Consider the following 8,094-nt stretch of genomic DNA (forward strand, 5'->3'; position numbering starts at 1 on the left):
TCTATGATTCTATAATGCTAGTGGATTCCGGTTCCTTAACCACAGAGGCCACGTTCTCATAATTCTCCATCATTATATGATTGTACATAAGTCTCTGTTTCTTCGACAACATTTTCCATTCGTCCTCAGTGAAATATACTGCCACATCCGCAAAGGTCACCTGCAACAGAAAATAGCCCTCATCCACAGAGTGACTAAGCAAAAGGGGAGGAAAGCACATGGTGCATCCAAATATTATTTGATCACTTTAGAATTCAGTCCAGGAAATAAACTTTAAATTCTGTCAGCCAGAAAAAAGTTACTGCCTTTGAAATCCAGTTTGTCTCGAAGCTTTTCAATATAATATATAATATACGCTATAATACACAATATAATTGAGAACATGTTTGGGATACTGATGATGGATTAGGATACTGACTATCCCAACACATACAGTATATTTAGCCACCAAAGAATTGTGGTGCATTTAGATATTTTTTGCCACATTTGAGAGGCAAACATCATTTTTAATAACTGTTCTGGGGAGCACTGTGGGCTTGAGGGCCACTGGGCCCACCCCATATTTATATCCAGAGATGTTCTCCCATAGCCCCCAACGTTTCACAGATTGGAAAAGCAAGACACATGTGGACAAGCAACACCAAAATGTGGTCAAGATGGCCAAAGTTGTTTATGAGGAAGATCACACATGCTAGGAAGTGCACAGCAGTTTGCTTTTGCTTCAGCCTCCTGGGAAGGGCCATACCCTCCTTCTTTCCTCTTCTCTCCCCACTTTTGAGTTGATATGGTGCAAACCCCTTTGCACTCCTTATGCAGAAATTGAAGTGAGCTGAAGAAGAAGGAAACTGGGAGGAGGCAAAAGAACCCAGGACATTTTGAAAGCCCCCAAAATAATGGGGTGACAGAGGATTAACCAGGACTGTCTCTGCCAAACTCGGGCAGTATTTTATTTGCTTCCTTTCATAAACTGGGACAGCAGAGACACAGATGAAGCTAACAGGATAGTGACTCACCAAAGAGTTGTTGTACCTCGGCAGCCTCCTTCTCTTGGAGCCCAACTCCCTCTGGTTGGCCTCTGTGTTGGCCATCAGGTGGGCAGAGGTCCTGGTGGTCCTGCACTTGGGTCACTTCCAGAAAGACAGGCCCCAAAGACGTGTACAAGGAGTCTGAGATGACGCTCCTGAGAAAAGGGACCAGGGTTAGGATTGGCTTGGCAAGAAACCCTGCAGCACTCAAAGACACAGAGAACAGCATCCTCCTGGTGACATACGCAGGTGACATATGCCTCCTTTGGGCCAATGCAGAGGTGGGCATCCCTTTCCTCCCTCTGCACCAAACAAAGCCCCCTGGACCTAGCATAGATTCACTGCAGCTCCCCTTCACAACAGATATTCCATGCCTTCTTAGAGTGGTGGGGAATTGGAGAGGGCCCTGGTTATGTCCCCATAGCTAGATGTGAAATGAGTGCATCATAAATAAATAAATCATCTGCTGAAACCTCCAGAGTTTCTTAGTGATTTTCTCCGTCATCAGCCCCTTTTCCAAGAAGGCTACATCCATACTATAAAAATATGACACTTTGACACCGCTTTAACCACTCAGTGCTATGGAATTCTGGGATTTTACCTTTGGACACTTAGCTTTCTCTGCCAGAGAGCTGTCATTCCACAACAAACTTCAAATCCCAGGATTCCATAGGATGGAACCAGGAGAGTTAACACACTTTAGAACTGGATTATTTCTGCAGTGCAGATACAGCCTGAGTCGGTTTTAAAAGGGTAGAAGCACCCAATTCTTGTTTTTACCCTCCTAATAATGGTTTTCCTTTAAAAAAAATATGTAATTTCTTTTAGTCGCCAAACCTTATTTTTGTTGTTCTTGTTTGTTTGTATGATTGTATACATCATTCTTGGTAATATGAGTTATTCTGGTATGTCAGCTTCCTTCTTGCCTGAAAATCTATTATTAAGGAAACTGGGGAGACTTTAAAACCTCCCAAAGGAGCCAGTTATGGCCTTTTTTGGGGGACTAGCCTCCTCTTAGAAGCCAAAGCCCAATGTTTGTGAATAATAATAATAATAATAATAAGGCTTGTATTAAAACTATCCTCCCCATTTCTGATCCCTTTTAAAACCCATGATCCCCAGAAGGAGCAAAGCTTTGTAATAAGAAAACCCTCTCAGAAAAGAGGCACAAAAGACACACTTCCTTCCTTTTGGCCCAAGAATCCTGACCTCCTTCTGACTCTGGAGCCTCAGGAGAGAAAGAGAGGCCTCTGTTCAACTGAGGCCTCAGAGAAGGTTCCGGAACATTATTCCCCACTATCACAAATAGCACACAGAATGGCCCCCAGGACACAAAATGGCCCCCAGGACACAAAATGGCCCCCAGGACACAAAATGGCCACCTCTGCCTGATCACTTGGCAGTTTGAGGCCTTCAGGGAACCGAAAATGGAGGCTGAAAGGGCTGGAAAGTTGGAAGGGACCCCAAACAGCATTTCCAGGCCTTAACAACATCTAAATGTTTTCCTAATGTGATGCTATAGAAACTCCCTGATTATCCTTATAAATAAGTCTTTATAAACAAATAAATTACATTTAATAATAATAATAAGCAACAACCAAAAAGTACCCTGCCCAGGAGTTGTTTCTTCTTCTCCTTATTCCTTTCAACCTTCCTCCTCCTCCTCCTCTTCCTGAGGCCCTTCCTCTAAGACTTCTTCCTCCTCCTCCTCCTCAGGCCCTTCCTCTAAGACTTCTTCCTCCTCTTCCTTCTCTTCCTGAGGCCCTTCCTCTAAGACTTCTTCCTCCTCCTCCTCCTCAGGCCCTTCCTCTAAGACTTCTTCCTTCTCCTCCTCCTCTTCCTCAGGCCCTTCCTCTAAGACTTCCTCCTCCTCCTCCTCCTCAGGCCCTTCCTCTAAGACTTCTTCCTCTTCCTCCTCAGGCCCTTCCTCTAAGCCTTCTTCCTCCTCCTCCTCTTCCTCCTCAGGCCCTTCCTCTAAGACTTCTTCCTCTTCCTCCTCCTCCTCAGGCCCTTCCTCTAAGCCTTCTTCTCCTCCTCTTCCTCCTCAGGCCCTTCCTCTAAGACTCCTCCTCCTCCTCCTCCTCCTCCTCCTCCTCCTCCTTAGGCCCTTCCTCTAAGACGTCTTCCTCCTCCTCCTCTTCAAGCCCTTCCTCTAAGACTTCTTCCTCCTCCTCCTCCTCCTCAGGCCCTTCCTCTAAGCCTTCTTCTCCTCCCTCCTCTTCCTCAGGCCCTTCCTCTAAGACTTCTTCCTCCTCCTCCTCCTCCTCCTCAGGCCCTTCCTCTAAGCCTTCTTCTCCTCCTCTTCCTCCTCAGGCCCTTCCTCTAAGACCTCCTCCTCCTCCTCCTCCTCCTCCTTAGGCCCTTCCTCTAAGACGTCTTCCTCCTCCTCCTCTTCAAGCCCTTCCTCTAAGACTTCTTCCTCCTCCTCCTCCTCCTCCTCAGGCCCTTCCTCTAAGCCTTCTTCTCCTCCCTCCTCTTCCTCAGGCCCTACCTTGCCCTCTTTCTTGTCGGATTTTCTTGGCTATTCTTCAGACTTCAAGGTATATCTATATCTATATCTGTATATCTATATCTCTCTATATATCTATATCTATATATATGCGCGCACACATATACACACACATAATATATACATATATTACATACACACACACACACACACACATATATATATATATATATATATACAGTCAAACACACACACACACATATATATACATACATGTCACAACAAACTACAATTCCCAGGATTCCCTGGTTTGACAAGGGAATTGCCTCCACGCTTCCAGATCACAGCCCCAGAGAAAGAGTCTACAGTATATCAGTGTTGCCAATTTAAATCCATTTCTTCAGCTGCATTTGGATTTAATAATGATAATAATAATAATTGTGATGATAATAGAGAGATAGATCTTGTAGCACCTTTGAGACTCACTGAAAGAAAAGTTGGCAGTGTGAGCTTTCCTAGACTTAAGCGTACTTCCTCAGATGCATGGGAATTGTAGTTTATTGTGGCACCAGAGCTCTTTCTCACAAAACATTTCCCAGAATGCCCTAGAATTGAGCCAGGGCAGCTAAAGTGGTCTCAAAGCCTTGTGGAAGCTCAAAGACTAACAGAGGTCCCAGTCACATGGCGGAAATAACCCACTTTGAGATTGCTTTAACTGCCTTTGTTCAATACTAGAGAATACTAGGAATTGTTGTTTATTGTGGCCCCAGAGCTCTTTGACAGAGAAGGCTAAATGTCTCAGAAAACTACAGATCCCAAAACTCCCTAGCATTGAGCCAGAGCAGTTAAACAGTCCCAAACTGGATAGTATGTTTTGGATCTCTGTTAGTCTTTCAGTTTTCATAAGGCTCTGTGGTTTTGTGGACAAGAGACATGATTATTATTGTCATGCCTCCAGAGCATCTTTGATGCTCTTGAGACATATATTTAGTTGAGATTATTTTAGGCTTTCTATGTATCAGTTTAGGAGGGGAAATAGAAATCTACAGCTTTAAGAATGACAAGGATTTTGGGAAATCCCAGGGTCTTATGCTGTCTAGTTAGTTTCAGTGTGTAGTAAGATTTCAGCCAAGTCATACCTGGAGAGAGTATTTTCCTTTGACAAAAAGATAAGTCCACAAAAGAAGAAAGATAGTCCTCAGAAGAAGAAAGATAAGAGTCCACCAAGAAGAGAGAGCAAGGTATTTAGGAAGGACTATTGAGAAAAAAGAGATCAGTTTCATGTTTTTGTGTTATAACCAGTAACGCCTTTGAAAACTTAAGAAATTTGTGGACAAGCCTTTTGTTCTGGCTGTGTTCCCAAGAGCCAGAGGCCTTACTACACCCAAAGTACATAGCATTGCTCTTGGGACAAAACACTGCCCCCTCCTTATGGGATTCCTTGGGGCCCAGGTACTTGGGGGGTTATTATGAGAAAAGAGGGCAGGGGGATCTTTGGAGAAAGGCATGGCCTTGGGGCCCAGGTACTTCAATAGCATTGGAAACAACATTATTCAGGGGTGGGGGGCGGGGGGGTGGAGTTGTCTCTGGGGGGATGGGGCTCTGTCTGGGGGGAGAGAAGACCCAAATCTAGGCCAAAGCCAAGAGGAGGGAGATGGAGGGATCCCAAAGCCCCTTCTGGGGTGACTGACACCCCCCAGCAACCTGGGAACTAGGCTTAAAGGCCCACAGGTTCCAGATTAGGCACTCCCCAACATACATACCTTTCCCTTCAAAACAAGCCTGTGGAGGAGGACCAGCGGAGAGACCCTCAGCCCCAGAACGTATGCCCCCCCCCCCCCCCCCGTTTCTGGAAACATGCTGAAAGGGCCTTGGACTCCCTTAAAGGGATGTATATTAAGGGAGAAGAAGGAAGGAATGGAGTGAAAGTGCCAAGGAAAGAAAAGCATAAAGGGAGTGCTGAAGTCGGGGGGGGGGGGACATCTGGGACCTGACTCAGGCACCTTCCCCCCAGAACTCATTATTAGAGCCTTCCACAGCTCACTGTGACAATTTAAATTACTATTTCACAGAGAACATCTCTCAGATAAGAGCCAAATTGGACACTGGCATTATTGCAGAGGCTATAGGTGAGGTGTCCATGCTGGGTGAATTTGAACCTGTGAATATCGAGGACACGAACAAGCTCCTTGGAAGTGTGAAGAAGAGAACTTACCCTCTGGACGCTTGCCCTTCATGGCTGGAGATGCACTTAGGACTCACCTGAGATATGCTTCTCTTAAGGAGGGCTATTGTCCATCTTGCTTAAAAGAAGCAGTGGTACAGCCGTTTATGGAAAAGCCCTGCCTAGATCCCTTGGACATGAACAATTACAGATCGGTCTCCCATCTTCCATTTCTAAACAAGGTGCTTAAGAGGGCAGTTGCTCTTCAACTCCAAGTGGTCTTGGATGAAGCAGAGTATCTAGATCATTTCAAATTGGCTTCAGGATGGGATACAGAGTCGAAACTGTTATGGTCGCCTTAGTAGATGATCTCCACTTGAATATCAACAGGGAAAGTGTGACCATGCTGGTGCTTTTAGATCTCTCAGCGACTTTTGATACCATCGGCCATGGCATCCAGAAGGGTCTGAGGAAACTGAGGATAGGGGGCAATGCATTGTGGTGGTTCTAGTCCTAGCTCTCAAGCAGATTCCAGATGGAGATGCTTGGGGACAGTTGTTCCCAGGGCCGGCTCTAGGTATTTTGCGGCGCTAGGCGAGAAATATTTTGGCACCCCTGTCGCTCCTCATAATTATTTTCACTCCTTGATTTCCTCTGTTTCATTTGTTAAAGCTAAACATGACATAAAACGTAGGTTCCAATCTCTCATCACAGTACTGAGAATTAGTCAAAAAGCGAATTAGGTTTTTACAAGTTAATTGACTGCTGTGATATTTGGAATGGCGACTAATGCACACATATTCCTTTTGCAAGCTGGAAGCATTATTCATTCTAATGATGTGGGAAAATTTGGGTCCCATCCCATGAATTTATGGGGTAGTAGTGGTCCATGTATGACCCCTAAAAACTAAACATCTTCACCCAAGGGGCAGAAAAGGGTGTCACAAGAAAGAAAACCAGTAGGGTCACCAGGTGAGAGGACCAGGGCTGCAGTTTGACACCACTTTAGCTTCCTTTGGCTCCCATGGTGACCAGTTGTACTAACCGCAAAGGAGGACAAGGCACTGCAAAATGTAGGGCTTTCAAGTAAAATGGAGGACATGACCAGTAAAAGCTGAAACCCTTCATATAAATATAAATTCATGCTTCTTAGTGATGCTCAAAAGGGAGGACATTTTTGGAATTCCTCCTGGACAGAAGACTGAAATGTAAGGTATACCCCAGAAAAAGAGGACATCTGGTCATCCTGCGGGTTCCATGCTATGGAGCCATGGGATTTGTAGTTTGTTGTGGCTCCACTGCTCTCTGACTGAGAAGGCGAATTCTCCTCCAAAAATTTAAATCCCAGGATTCCATAGCATGGTGCCAGAGCAGTTAAAGCGGTGTCAAATTGCATTACTTCTGCAGTGTAGATGCAGCCTATGAAAAAAGGATGGGAATGGCTCCAGGTTGAGAAAGAAAAGACACATAGTAGGCACAGCCACCAAGAGTGGCAAGCCACACTCTCTCAGCCTCAAAGGAAGGCCCTGGCAAAGCTTCTCTGAACTCATATTGCCAAGAAAACCCCATGGTAGGTTGACCTCAGGGCAGGACAGACCTCCTCCTCTTCCAGGACATGTCCTCCATTCCAACCTTCTGTCCTCCATTCTGAGCATGACTAAGAAGCATGCATTAACATTGTTTGGAGCTTTTCTTGAGTCCTGTCATCCCCTTTATTTGAATGTCTTCCATTTTGTGGTGCCTTATTTTGCAGTGAAGACATCTGGACACCCTGGGAAGGAGACCAAGCTTTTAAAGTGTATTGTTGGAGCCAGTGTGGACTATTTGTTTGAGCACTGGACTATGACTCCGGGTTCAAATCCCAGCTCGGTCATGGAAACCCACTGGGTGACTTTGGGGGAGTCACACTCTCTCAGCCTCAGAGGGAGGCCATAGCAAGCTTCCTCTGACAAACCTTGCCAAGGAAACGCCATGAGAGGGTCGCCTTAGGCAGAAAGGACTTGAGGACACACAGCAACAAACAACAACAATAACAAGGGGGTCTATGAATCAGAGAAAAGGGTGGGTGAGTGGGAAGGGAGGCAAAAGTGGGTGGATAGAGAAGGAATAGGGCCAAAGTCTGGGAAGGAGAAGGAGTTAATGGGGGGGAGGATGGGGCCATGGAAACTCACTGGGTGGCTTTGGGGGAGTCACACTCTCTCAGCCTCAGAGGAAGGCCATGGCAAGTCTTTCCTGAACAAGTCTCTCTCTTGGCAAGAGAGAGAGGGAGAGAGGAAGGAAGGAAGGAAGGAAGGGAGGGAGAGAGGGAGGGAGGGAGGGAAGGAGTTAGTGAAGGAAGGAAGGAATGAAGGAATGAAGGAAAAGGGAAGAAAGGGGAAAGGTAGGAAAGAAGGAAGGAAGGGGAGGGAGAGAGGTAGGGAGGGGCAGGACGAAAGAAAGAGGTAGGGAGGGAGGGA

Source organism: Sceloporus occidentalis, unplaced genomic scaffold, assembly GCF_023333645.1.
Source record: "Sceloporus occidentalis isolate IW3139 unplaced genomic scaffold, rSceOcc1.0.p SCAF_57, whole genome shotgun sequence".
In the NCBI taxonomy this organism is placed as follows: domain Eukaryota; kingdom Metazoa; phylum Chordata; class Lepidosauria; order Squamata; family Phrynosomatidae; genus Sceloporus; species Sceloporus occidentalis.